General features: G+C 38.6%; 1 protein-coding gene across 8 annotated transcripts in view; it reads left to right on the top strand.

Moving 5' to 3' along the window:
• The window catches only part of LOC121271737 (RNA binding protein fox-1 homolog 1-like), a 312146-nt gene that overhangs the window by 221169 nt on the left and 77092 nt on the right, over positions 1-13885 (top strand). The window lies entirely within an intron of this gene.

The raw sequence follows: 13885 nt of genomic DNA, 5'->3' as shown, positions 1-13885 counted from the left end.
ACCTAAGTTACGTAGCTCAATATTTGAACTACTTCCTGAATTTATCAAAATATTTCTATTCCATGTTTACTATACTGGAAATATTAACTGAATTTTGTGAGGGGGAATAAATCTACAACCTTTTACCACATTTCTATTTAGGAAACTTGTCACACTAATAATCTGCTTACCACAGTTCAGAGGGGTATTGAATTGAATCACTGATACCACATTACCCAAAGTGATTCATGGTTGCTTAATTATTAGTGAAATGCTTACATGAAGGTACTATCTTTTAAAATTAGGTAATGCAGGAGGGCTGATGGCACATTCAATTGGTACTCCAACGTGCTGCCTGAATTGCAGGAGGCTTCCTTGCACCCACAGTTTTCTACACACACAAATGAGTTCCTACTCTGCTTTATTGCTTACTTAGAGAACAGGAAGAAAAAGAAGTTAGCCAGGCTGCTCTGGTACACCTCCTAGCAGTCTGATCAAGAGGTGCAATAACTATAAAAAGAGTAAATGATATAATCATAATCTATGTATGCACATCAAGCAATAGGTCATGTTTTCCCGCCCTCCCCACTTGCACTATCCCTTGCAGATCATTGGTCCTACAGCCAGTAAAGTGGGGCAAAGCTGTTCCAGGAACTTCAATAGAACTCATGGTTGCCTGCTGGATTGGCTCGAGAGTGGAGTTGAGAGTACTCATGCAGTAGGTGATCAAATCCAAGCTATCCAACATGCAAGCTAAGAAGATTCTATCCTTATCTTCTAACCACACAGAGAACTTTCCAACATGGTAGTCGAACAGCCAGGAATAGGGGCTTTGGCTCACTCCTCTCTGCAACACACCCCCTACCCCCCAAAACCAACCCCAATTCCTTTCTGTTCTTACATTAGGCCCACTGATATCCATTCTGTGTTCAGGCAACACAATCTAATCCAGCACAAATGGGATGGAACCTGGTATCTTCAAGTTTATGTGGATTTGTGCTACACCAGGCAGTGCCTTTATCTACTAAAGTACAGGCTGTGAAACCTGCTGCCGCCTAGACTTCTTGAATCTTTAAAAGTCTTACATAATCCTATTTAAACATACTCCATTGGTTGCAGGTTCGAGTTAGTTAAAATTTCAACTGGGCCACATGTAGATTTTTGTCTCTGTGTCTATTCAAAACAAAGCTAGTGGGTTTCATTTTTTTAACTGTAAACCTTTAACCACACAATGTGTTGTATACAGAGGACAATGAGACCTCTGCAATGTTCAGTCTGCAGAATCCCCAGCAGTGTCATGAGTTATTCAACCCAGGGTGTATGTCTTTGCAAGGTGCTTTAAATAGTTTGCTACATTTGGAAATATTGCAAGTCATTTATCTTCATTAGAGTTCTGGTGTTGCCAATAACAGTTTGTAATTTACCCCTTTGATTGGTATCCTCCTCATTTGAAACAGAGTCATTGCCTATACACAGCCATTAGAAACCCATACAGCGCCACTGATGCAGCAACTTCATTTACTTATTGAAATTGCTAATATGTATATTGCAGAGATGAGGCAAAAGATAATAGAAATAATTTAGAAGTGCTGGGATTCCTTGGGACTAAGAAAGGTAACTACATATAATTTACAGCATAGAACAAGCCCTTCAGCCCAATTGGTCTCCACTAGAGTTTAAGCTCCACAAAAGTTCCCATCCTCCTCTATCTAACCTTTATTAGCATAAACTCCATTTCTCTCCCTCTTGTACTTATCTAGCTTCCCTTTAAATGCGTCTGTGCCATTTGTGTATGTTCCACTCTCTGGGTAAAGAAGTTTCTCTGGAATTTCCTATTGGATTTAGCAGAGACTATTATATTTCTCCCCCTTGGTTTTGGATTTCACCCCCCTCCACAAGCCTAAACATTTTCTCTGTCTACCTGAACAAGCCCCTTTCAAAATTTTAGAGACCTCTATCGGGTCACCCCATCTCGTCAATCTCTCCTGATGGTTATAACCTCTCTGAAGTGGATTTTTGGCATAGTTGTTTGAAATTTCCTATTTTAATGCAGGAACAACCCGATTATATGGTGTCTTATTGCATCTCAGACTTTCACAAGTGCTTCAAATACAATAAATTTTCTTTGAATTGTGATAACTATTACGTGGGAAAATGTGAAACTATTTAATATACAGCAATGTCTCACAAACAGTAGTGAGGTAAATATGCAGTTAATCTGTCTTTTGGTGGTTGAAAGTTTCTCTAAGGGATCTTCAGCATTTACCTGAGCAACTAGAAGAGCTGTATGGGGCCATGTTTTAACATCCTAGCTGAAGGGCAGCAGCTTTGACAATTTAGCACTCCCTTAGTTTGGGGCTGGTTTAAATTATGGATGGAACTTGAATACAACCTTCTAACTCAAAGTGAGAACAAGATGACAGTACACTTAATAGGAATCATTGAAATAATGTGTTCCTCATAGTTATCCAGGTTGGATTCTGATGTATTTATTTACAAGCCATAAAAAATTCATAAATGAACATAGAACTCCTAATCTAGTGATTCAAATGATACAGTGCAGAGGAAGCCATTCAGCCCATCATGCCATGCTGGTTCTTTGAAAGAGCTGTCCAATTAGCTCACTCCTACTCTTGTTCCGGCTGGTATGTGTCTTTAGTTACAATACTGTAAATTACTAACTATTGAGGTATTTCAGGTTACTACAGTGCTAATTTTTTTTTACAAATTTGTATTTAGCCAGAACTAACTAACCAATATTTTTCTGTAAGTAAAATATTTCTGAGTGAAAGATTAGAGATCTGGATCTGGTCTGCAAGCCGGCCAACGGAACCTTTTGGAGATGGTGGTGAATTATTTTCATTTCCAGGGAAATTTAACTGTTGAAAGGAAACTCAGTGTGTAAGTGGTGACTTTGAATGTGGCTGTTTCAAGCAGTTTGTCACTATGGATCGTTCCAACCAGTGGGTTAATCAATAGTTTTGGTCAAAGCAGAAATGAATAAATACTTGAAGGGAAAATAATTGCAGGGCGAAGAGGAAAAGTTCAGGGGAGTTGGATAGCTCTTTCAAAGAGCCAGCACTGACATGATGGGCTGCGTGGCCTCCTCCTGTGATTCTATCATTCTAATTCATCTGCAGACGATGTAGTTCAAGCGGGGTAACTGGGGCTTTAATAATTTAGATATCCAAGTAAGGCACTATGCTCCACTTGCCATTTTGAATAGAGATGATATTCAGAACAGCTGAGGACAGATTCCAACAGTGATGTCAAAATAGTCTCCAGTACAGAGGTGATGATCATTGATCCTTGGAAAACACATTAATATCAGGGAATTAATTTGATTGTACAGAGGAAATTGGTCTTCATTAAGAAATGGTTTAAAAACAATTTTGCTTGGGAAGGAAGAATTATCATTGCTCTCAACAAGGTACAGTAGCCTAGTGGTTATGTCACTAATAACCCAGAAGTTAAAAGATAAAAACACTGCATTATGAAATTGAATTGAATTGAGCTGTACTTCACTAATGTCTTCAGGGAAGCTAACTTGCCATCCTTACCAATTTGGCCTGCCTGTAATTCTAGTCCTGTGTTAGATGGTTGGCTCCTAATGTCTTTGGGGCAACTGGGAGTGGTTGGTAACACTGATATATGACACTACTGTGTCAGTATCACCCATATGCCAGAAACAAATATTAAAAAGTGACAGTGATAACATGCCTTGACTTGATTTACACTTTTAAATGAATAGAAAGACATGCCAATTCCTTTTTGTGAAGAGCTCCCTGAACGTGAGAAACTGGTTCCTAATCAAATTTTATAGCAGCGTTTGAATTTAGTATGTTGGAGAAATGTAGGAACATTTCTGTTCAAATGAAAATGAGCCATATGCAGTTTATTGGCAGCATCACTCAAGGGGTGAGAAGAGATTATGACTTATTTTCCTTTTGAGGCTAAACTAGGCTGGGCAGTACTTGAATGACGTCTCTTTATAGAAATGAGCTGTTTATATTTCAGGATTTTCAACTTTGGTCAGATCTGCAGAGGGGCGGAGTGGCCAATGTTGACTTGTTTGAACACAGCCCTCTCATAGCATGTTGCTGTTTGCACACCATTTCCAACAGACATTTAACCTTTCTTTTGCCAGTCAGCCTTCTCCATTTCAATTTAACATGGCAAAAGAGAGCAGGAAAGGAAACAAAATATAACTCAAATTAAAATTTCTCGATTGCTAATTTAAAAAGTTATTGTCCTTTTGAAATTCATGAGATTCTAGCATAGTTGCAAGTTCCCACCCAATTGTATTATCAAAGAAATTACTGCCATCTTGCAGTCTATGTCACCTCATAGGCTTCAAATTAGAGTGCATGGGCTGACTGTCATTTGAACTTTCAAGCTACAGCTGTCAGTTTCTCTCCTGGGTCACAAGCTGGCTAGTAAAAGGGTGCTGGTGGAGGGGATGGTTAGTGTGGCATTAGTGGAGAGGAAACATTTCTGTTCTATTTAAATCATGCTGCTTTTCTGCAAATTATGATTTAAACTTACATTCCAGATGATTCCATCCTCCTGTCCCAATAACATATGTAGCAGCAAAGAGTCCTGGGTTTCAGATGAAGAAAGTAGGGTGATTGCATGTTAAAAGAATTGATGAAAGTGACTGTATACGCATTAGAAAGTGGTGTTTCAGCTTTGGACAATTATTGTGCATTCGTTTTGGAAAAGAATTCAGATGTGTGTAGCAGCAGTGTTAACATTCTCAGTGGAACAAATTCATCCCAGACTAATGCATGTCTGAATACAATATCTTCATAAAAACAAAAAAACTGCGGATGCTGGAAATCCAAAACAAAAACAAAAACAGAATTATCTGGAAAAACTCAGCAGGTCTGGCAGCATCGGCGGAGAATATCTTCAGCTCTATCTGGGATGTTGGCATGAGTTAGATGAACAGAAATGGTGCTGAGGATCAATCCAGATTGGAAGAGTGGAAAGGTCCATAGCTGTTTTCCTCTTCGCATGCAGTTGGAATCAGCTCCTTCAGTTGCATTCCCAATAAACTATTTATTCCTATTTGTTTAGTTTTTCTTATTATTCATTCATGGGATGTGGGCGTTGCTGCATAGGACAGCAATTATTGCCCATCCCAGAAAAAAGTCATCCTGGACAAAATACAATGTGTTTAAAATTGTAGCAAAGCTTGTATTTGCAGATTTTATCCTACCGTTACCCGAGAAAATCAACTCCTGAGTCCCGTATTTGGATGCGCTATCCTACACTGTTCTCGGGTATGGTTTATCAGTATCTTTTAAAACTTTTTGAATGAAGGTGAACAAGTGGTGCAAGCATTTCTACACTGTGCTGCTGAGGGACTTGGTTCAAATTGCAACCATGGCTAATATTTACTTAATTGCCTTCCCCTTTAAGATGAATTGCTAATCTTGGCTGAGTTTTTGGGAGCAGCAGGGAGCAAAGATGCAGTCCTATCTATCTACAGTCCAGACTTGGAAAAATTGAGTGAAATTAAGATTATTCAAATCTGAATTACTAGCAGTACATATTTTATTTGAAAGTTCTTTTTTAATGCAACATGCACTTTTTTTCAAAAAGAAACCTTTTCATATCAGAAATCGCTCAAATTAATTGAACTCGAATTTTGACTTGTTGGTGAGGCATGAAGACTGACGGAAGCCATTGCAATCTTCTCGCTCTTGATTAAATTGTCTGGCAGCCTGAATGGGGTGGATTCATCGACCATAGCTGCCGCCTCTAAGCTCCAAGTCACATTCTGATGTGGTTGTGCAGTATAAATGAGTCACAAGATGAAGTAGCTGTGCTGAATAAAGTAGGTACAAGCAGTGCAAACACATTTCAGTTGTCTTTTTCATAGTGGGAGCTTTAAACATCTGGTAGTTTCCTGTGAGAAAGTTGGTCCAAATGTGATGGAAAGATATGCCGCTTTTTTTCCCCTCTGTAAAGTAAGATTTTATTCTGTTTGGGGAAACGTTTGAGGTTTATGATAGCAGAGAATGGGGAAAAACGCAGCCCCTTTGAAATGCTGAGGACTCCTTGAGTCAAGTGCATCAAAATGTATTCTTAGATCAAACTGATTAAGCCTGACTCCAGGTTTGAACAAATTATTGATCGTTGTTTGCTGAAAATAGTTAGTTATTGGAAGCGAGATGATTCTGTTCAAAACTACCAAATTTTAACCTAGAATTGCACATCTGAATTACACATTCAGATTAGGTGAGAAGATTAGGTGAGACATGAACTGTATCAGTCAGGACAGCGTGGGCATAAAGCATAATGTTCCTCCTTTGAAGGAACTGAGCTGCATTTGAATTGCATGATCTATTGAAGCACGTGTTCTAAAGTAAGAAAGATAGGATTATTAGATACTAATATTCTCCTTTGTCACCACAGAGACTCGATGGGTAAACGCATTATATGGTGCATCACAGCCATACAGCCCTGGAAGGTTCCAAGTTCAATTTCTAGTCTCTGATGAGCTCAGAGGTGCTGCAATTGGCCTTAGAATTCCCTGCCCTCTCATGATCACTATCCAGCAACTTGCACTGGAGTGAGTGAGCCAGGTTTGAACCAGGATATTGTTCAACTTAGCTATAATGAACTTCACCATCAAACTGCATACTAGCCAACACTATATGTAGGTTTATATGTAAAGAGGAGCTACTTAAGCAAAATGTTACAGTGCAGCTGTCTATACCCCTAGTTAAATGGGACATTAGTGACACAGCCTTGCTGGAAGGACGCAAGTTTTTTTTTGTATTTTCCATTTTTTTTAAGGAGTCAGGTGCTTTCTTCCAGGTAGAAGAAGACTGAAAACATGAAATCCCTTGACTGCTGCCACAGCTCATTATATCCCAGTGCAACCTTGGCAGAGGGCTTGCAGCAGCTCTTTTGGTAATCTCAGGCCTGAGGATAGTGAGAGGGCAAGCTATGCAAGTCTTTCTTTTATAAGTGCAGAGAAAAAAACAAAAAAACTGCGGATGCTGGAAATCCAAAACAAAAACAGAATTACCTGGAAAAACTCAGCAGGTCTGGCAGCATCGGCGGAGAAGAAAAGAGTTGACGTTTCGAGTCCTCATGACCCTTCTGTCGAAGGGTCATGAGGACTCGAAACGTCAACTCTTTTCTTCTCCGCCGATGCTGCCAGACCTGCTGAGTTTTTCCAGGTAATTCTGTTTTTGTTTTCTTTTATAAGTGTTTACTAGCTAGCCATAATCTGAAACTTTCAAAACTAGAAACAGTGTTGGAAGCAGGATGTGGGCCTTGCCTGAATGTAGCAGTGTTCTGAATATGAGACTAAATATTTCAGATGACTGTCCCCCCCCTCTACTTTTCTTCCTAGCTCCATTCTTTTGTTCTGGATTCCTAGTGTTCATATTAAAATGGATTAATTGGGAATTGTGAATCCCTGGAAAATTGTTTGTTTTGGCCAGTTTAATGCACTTTTTTTCCTGGAAACGTTTACCTTTTTTTAATACATTATGATGCTTGGGATTACTGTAATAGCTTGGTTGCAAAAGCAGTGCCACCGCCCACAAGGCAGTAATGTGCTGTAAAATGATAAGGATAAGGAAATCTGAAATCCTAGTTAGGAGGGGAAGGTGGGACATATTACAGCAGACACTAACATTAATGAAATAGAAACACCCGCTAACAAAATAGTGCAAAGATTTCTGATAGTTGTAAAATTAGGTTTTGTGCAGAGAGGATTTTGCATGTTGGTAATGAGGGCGCCAGACATCTTGGAAGTGAACCGGCTGCAGCAGTGGAAAGTTCTGCATGACGCATGCTGAAATGTGTTTTTCATTAGTGACTGCCTTTGGCAAATTCTGTGAATTTCTTTACCATTGCTTCTGGAGCTCCTTATGCAGTTAACTCTATCTGTATTAAACATTTTATTGTTTCCTTTTGTGTTCTTTAATTATTAGCGATATCTTGAAGTAAATTTCTTGAGAAAGGGTTCGAGCCTCAATCAAATAGAAACCCAGTACCCAGTATCAATTACCACTAAGATGTCTAACTTTTGTTTGTTTAGCTTTGACAAACAGATTAAGTGCATCATGGTAATGGAATACAATTCTAAGTAAGAAGAATCAACACCATAAAGCATGGCTGATATAAGCTAAGATGAAGGTTTAATGGGCAGTAAGGGACCCAGCAAAATACAGGGTATGTCACAAAGCCATTTCTTGTTTCTCTTTTTCACCCCACAACTGCCTCAAAAGAAGTACTGTGATAAGAATAAACAACACAAAATACGGAATAAGTATTTGATATGTCATCCCCATTATGGTGAAAATCAAACTCTGAATTTCAGTACTTTGTAAATAAAATTTGCTGTCTCCACCCCCCTCCATGACTGAAAGGGAAATTGTCCTGCCTTGTGTGACATTGAGCTATTTGGAAATCTATGTAAGATTTGGCTCTTGGTCTATACTGAGTCAGTAAATTGAAGTTGGTTGGGCACAGAAGGCACCACAATTGGTTTCAAGGTCCTGGACTTTGCAGAATGCCAGAGTCCCACTCCTGATGAACATCTAGTGACTCTGTTAGAAGAGAATTGTATAACGCAAATGAGGTTTCTATATTATCTTCAATTTTCAAGTGGCTGTCACTTATAAGATCCACACTTCAGATGTTCAGTCTGAAAAACAGCATTAAACACGATTGTTGCTATTATTGTTGGCAGTTGTCTGTTAAGGCTATTTCAAAGCCCTTGTGAAAGAAGCAATGCCAAAATGACCTTCATACAGCACTCTCCTACATTTATATTGCAGTTGATGAATAGACTGTAATTTTCTAAGTCTGCTTCCAACAACTGAAAGAGGAGTGTAGGCAAATGATGATTTGAATCAACTCTGGGAATTTTTAAAAATGAAGTGCTTAGTTTGAGATTTGACATTGAACTAGTTCTGTGCATCAGTGTGCTTTGTGTCACGGTGCTGGTTTGAGTTGAGATGCAAGCGTGCTGACTCACTGAACTGGCTCAACACATTTAACAGTCCGGAGGGGAACTGGGTATTCCAAAACACAAGGCACACAGCAAACATGGGTTTGTGGTTTATGGCAGTCGACCTGTTTATTTTTAGGATTACCATTAACGATGGGAAACTCTTGTTGACAGTCAGCAGCATTTGTATAAGTCTAAAGTGTTTTTACATTTAGGGAAGAAGGTGAGGAAATTGCAGGTGCGTACTGTAGTTCCCCAGCTGAAGTGCTGACTCACTGAAGTAGCATTTTGGTTCAGAGGCAGAGTAGAACGAGTCTATTATATATGTCGCTATACTGAGCTTGAGGGGGGAAAATGACCTGCATTTATATAATCTTTTATCTATAATTCAGGACATCACGAAATATTTCATTGCCAATGAATTATTGTTAAAGTGCAGTCAAGACAGCAGTATTTTTCACATAGCAAGTTCCTGCCAAACAGTAAATAATATGATTAAACATTTAATCAGTTTTGGTATTGAATGAAAGCAAAAGCAAGAAAGTAGGGTGAACCTTTATAAACCATTGGTTCATCCTCAACTAAGGTAATGCGTCTATTTCTGGGCACCACACTTTAGGAAGGATGTAAAGGCTTTAGTGAGGATGCAGAAAAGGTTACGAGAATGGTTCCAGGGATGAGGGACTTTAGTTACGTGGATGAATTAGAGAAGCTGGGGACTGTTCTCTTTAGGGAAGAGGAAGTTGAGAGGCGATTTGATAGAAGTGTTCAAAATCATGGGTCTGGACAGAGTAGATAGAGAGAAATTGTTTCCATTGATGGAAGGACTAAGAACCAGAGGACACTGGTTCTTTTACCAGTCGCCTTGAATCTGAGATGACATGAGGAAAAACATTTTTACACAGCGAGTGGTTAGGATCTGGAATGCACTGCCTGAGAGTGTGATGGAGGCATATTCAATCGTGGCTTTCAAAAGGGAATTGAATACTGTGATTTTCTGAAGAGAAAAGATTTCCAGGGTTTCAGGGGAAATAAGGCAGGGGAGTGCGACTAGCTGAGTTGCTCTTGCATAGAGTGGGAAATATAATGGGCTGAATGGCCTCCTGTGCTGTAACCATTCTGATTCTAAAATGTTGGCAGATGGGACATTGGAGAGATCAGTGTTCCAATTCAAAAAGTACCATCTGAAAAGCAGCTGTTCTAACATTTGGGCTGCTCCTTCATTCCTCATTAAAATAGCAGCCCAGATTATATGTTCAAGTCACGGAGTGGGCTTCAACATGCAACCATCTGACTCAGAATAAAAAGTACCAATAGTTGAGTCAAGCTGATGTTCAAACGTGCAAAATGGCTAATGAAGCAAGCAGTACTGATTATATGTTACCTTAACTCTGATTTTTAAAAAAAGTAACGAAAGATCACAGATGAGCACTGGTAATTCCAAAACATGAATGCAGTAGATAAAAGATGGCATTCTGCAATTCTATGTTTTAACATTTTTTCACTATTGGGCATGGCATGTTGGTTTCAGTGGATGGCATCTCAAAATTCAGTTTCACTTTTATGATGGACTTAGTGATAATTATTTGTTGGATATTTGATTCAGTGGTATATAATTTTATAGAATCTGATTGTGAGGGCAAACCCTTAGTAATTTTCTCCATTGTTACATTACAAGCCTATTCCATCTTTGTAAAGGAATGATGACTGTGATTAAGGCATGTTGTCCTTTTGTGTAAAGACTTCATCACTCCCACCTCCCTCCCCAAGACAGACAGATAGAAAGAGAAAGAGAGAATTGATTCCTTGTTTATGGGTGGTTGTGGTTATTATGATGCCCGAGTTGAATGGAGTATCAGAGACTGGTCACATTGTCTGCTTCCGGCTGCTTATTGTCCTATTCTTTTTTTAATGATTGGACTGTGAATCTCTCTTAAGTGGCAACCACTAGAGAAAATTAATACAGTTAACTCACAAAAAGAAGCTAAACTGCTCTTGCCTTGCCATCGAAAGACAAAATGATAGTGTAAAAACATAGATTTTAATTTATTTTATATTGTATGAAACTTGTTCTAATGTCCCTGGTTCACCGGAAGCCCAACCAGCTGCAAGGCTAATGTAAAATTATGTGAACTCACTAGTATTGGTGACTGGAAAGACCTCATGAAAAGAGGACATCCCTGGCCGTAAGATATAGAGGCATTGATTACAAAAGTAAGAACGTGGTGTTGAATTTATACAAGATATTATTTAGGCCATGGCTAAAGCACTCTAGGTACTAGTTTATAGGAAAGATATTTAAGCAATGGGAAAAGTACAGCGAAACACCACTAAAACAATAGGTTGGGTAACCTTAACTTAGTCATCTTTATCCTGTATTATGGCTTGTAGAAGCTTACCCATTACCGATACTAGATTGATTAGTCTGCAGCCACCTAGTTTACCCCCTTCTTCCTTTTCAATCAGAAACTTCATATTGGTCACTTCAGGCGCAACTTCCATAGACAAGGATGTATGATAAATTGCGGTCCAAGTCTCTGCTATTATCTTTGATTTTCCACATCTTAGGATTCTTTTTATCTTTATCTACCAATGTTACAGTACAACTTCCTTGCTTGAAATTATCTTACCTCATTTCTCTGCTTCCTTTTCTTCTGCCTTACAATTCTCTGAAATCAGAAATGTTTAATATTTTCATTATATTTCCTTTTTCATCTTTAATCAACCCTAACTTTTCTTCAACCATCCTTTTAACTGCTGCTTATTGATTCCTTTTTCATTTCCCTTTAATTTGCCTGCCTATATACCATCTCTTGGTCTTTCTGGTTTCCTTCTTTTTGATTCCCCGTGCCCCTATATCTAAATATCCCAAAGTTCCATTTCCCTTTTAACAGTCTTTTCTACCTGCCTTCGCACTTTAAAAGATCTGTGAATTTTCATTCCTAGAACTCTTGATTCCTCATTAAGAATGTTACATTGAGTATACTTAATTTCACTGTTCTTTGTCCCAAAATGCACAACTTCACATTTCTCTGCATTAAACTGCATTTGCTGCCTATCTGCCCTTTCTGCTAACCTGTCAGCCCTCTAGCTTTCTTCCCCACAATTTGTTATATGTTCTGATCTGGTATGAGAAATGTCATCTTGTGCTTCCCATAAGTTCAGAATAATCACACTTTTACACTCGCATTGGATGCAATAAGTTCCATCATTTATTTCTCAGATCATACCATGTGCTGAGGACTGTTATGTTGTTAGTTTGATTCACCGATTGTAGTGCAGTAGTGAGTGATGTGGCATCCTGGATATTAGATATACATATGTATTAACATATTGTTCCTAAATCATATTAGAATAATATAACAGTGTAACAAACATTACATTTCAATTTAAGAACTGCTGGCACAGATCTGAGACGCAATAATGCTGACAATTTTAAAACTATCTGTTTTGAAAAGCTGTGTTCTGTCCCCAGGCTAGCTCTCCACTCTTGCAATTGCATTTCTTTCAATATCTGCCACAATTTTTAATGAGTCATTTTTCAAGTATTGTCTTTAGATAGATATATATGTATATACAAACCATTTTCTGTTTTTTCTCTGTGATTTATTAAATTAGACATTCCAATCTGTCACTTATACAACCATGCTGATTAGCCCATGCCTTTTTTAAGTGTAAAGCAATTTCATCCTCCGTTATGGGTGAATACTGTTTACCTACTGCATTCTTGATGTAGGTAAGCTTTCTCCTTCAGAGAATGTTCAGTTGGCTTTTTCATATTGAGTGAGTTACCCAGGAAACCATTGCGAGTTGGAGATGGCACTATTATGTTGTTCTGGTTGGACAATATTTAATGTGATGTGATGGCGCACTGTATTAGTTCTAATAGGATCTGATTTTTAATCCCAGCCTCCGCTGTCATTGAAGCAGGGGTGGGGTGGAGAGGACATGAATTATCAATTTTCCCTGGCAATTACATTTGTAAAAACATCTCGTTGCTAGTAGAACTATATTCCCACCCTAATCACATGACAAACCAGTTTTTTTTTATTTTTTTCTCCTGAAAGCATAGGATTCAGCTGTTGCTAGGCAACAAAATAACTTATGATCCATAATTTAATGAGGGTCAGAAAAGACTTCGGACCTGAGGTCAGATTGTGAAAAATTAGTAACTTTGTTTTGTCAGAATATAGTAGCTTTATTAAAATTTTACTTCTTACCCTGCCCCTCAGACCTTTCAACTCCTTAAGGTGCCAACCCTCATGCACTGTACATAACCAACATGTTCAAAGATTAAGGCCTAGTTTTATTTCAGTATTCACTTTGACCTTCTCTTTTTGGTCACACCACCAGAGACGCAAGCCAGACTTATGATTAAGGGAAGGAAATATTTAAAAGCCTTTGCAGCCTGTGAATTTCAAGCTTGGAGTCAGCACCTTGAGGTTGAACTTCACAAATCTTTTCTCTTTAAACAAGTGCTCCCGCTGTTTTGCCAACCGCATCCCCATTCCTCACCTTCCCACTACCTGCTCCGTGTGGATTAGTATGCTCCAAATCTTGTATCCATAAATCTTCTCCTTTCTCATTATGTGAATATGATCCAATATTTTTGCAATTTTCATAAGTGAGATCTGTGATCCTGTGCCAGATTTTAGAATACAGGTTTGCAACTGCAATTACTGCTACTACTACATGAGAATGGTTCGATGTTTGCAGGGGATCCAACAAATGTTTGAAAATCATTGATCGCCTAAACCACCACCCATTTCTTTCATACCAGAGTACTGTAAATTGTACACAATTCTGCATGATGTTGCCATTTGGAAGACATTAGTGAGCAATGATACTGGTGTCCTCTGAACACTTTACATTGTGTTATAGAACCGTACATACCAATTAAGCACAATGAAAGATTTCCAATCTGAG

This window comes from Carcharodon carcharias, chromosome 31 (genome assembly GCF_017639515.1).
Source record: "Carcharodon carcharias isolate sCarCar2 chromosome 31, sCarCar2.pri, whole genome shotgun sequence".
In the NCBI taxonomy this organism is placed as follows: Eukaryota; Metazoa; Chordata; class Chondrichthyes; order Lamniformes; family Lamnidae; genus Carcharodon; species Carcharodon carcharias.
Note: the sequence above shows the minus strand (reverse complement) of the source record. Positions and strands in the feature narration are given on the sequence as shown.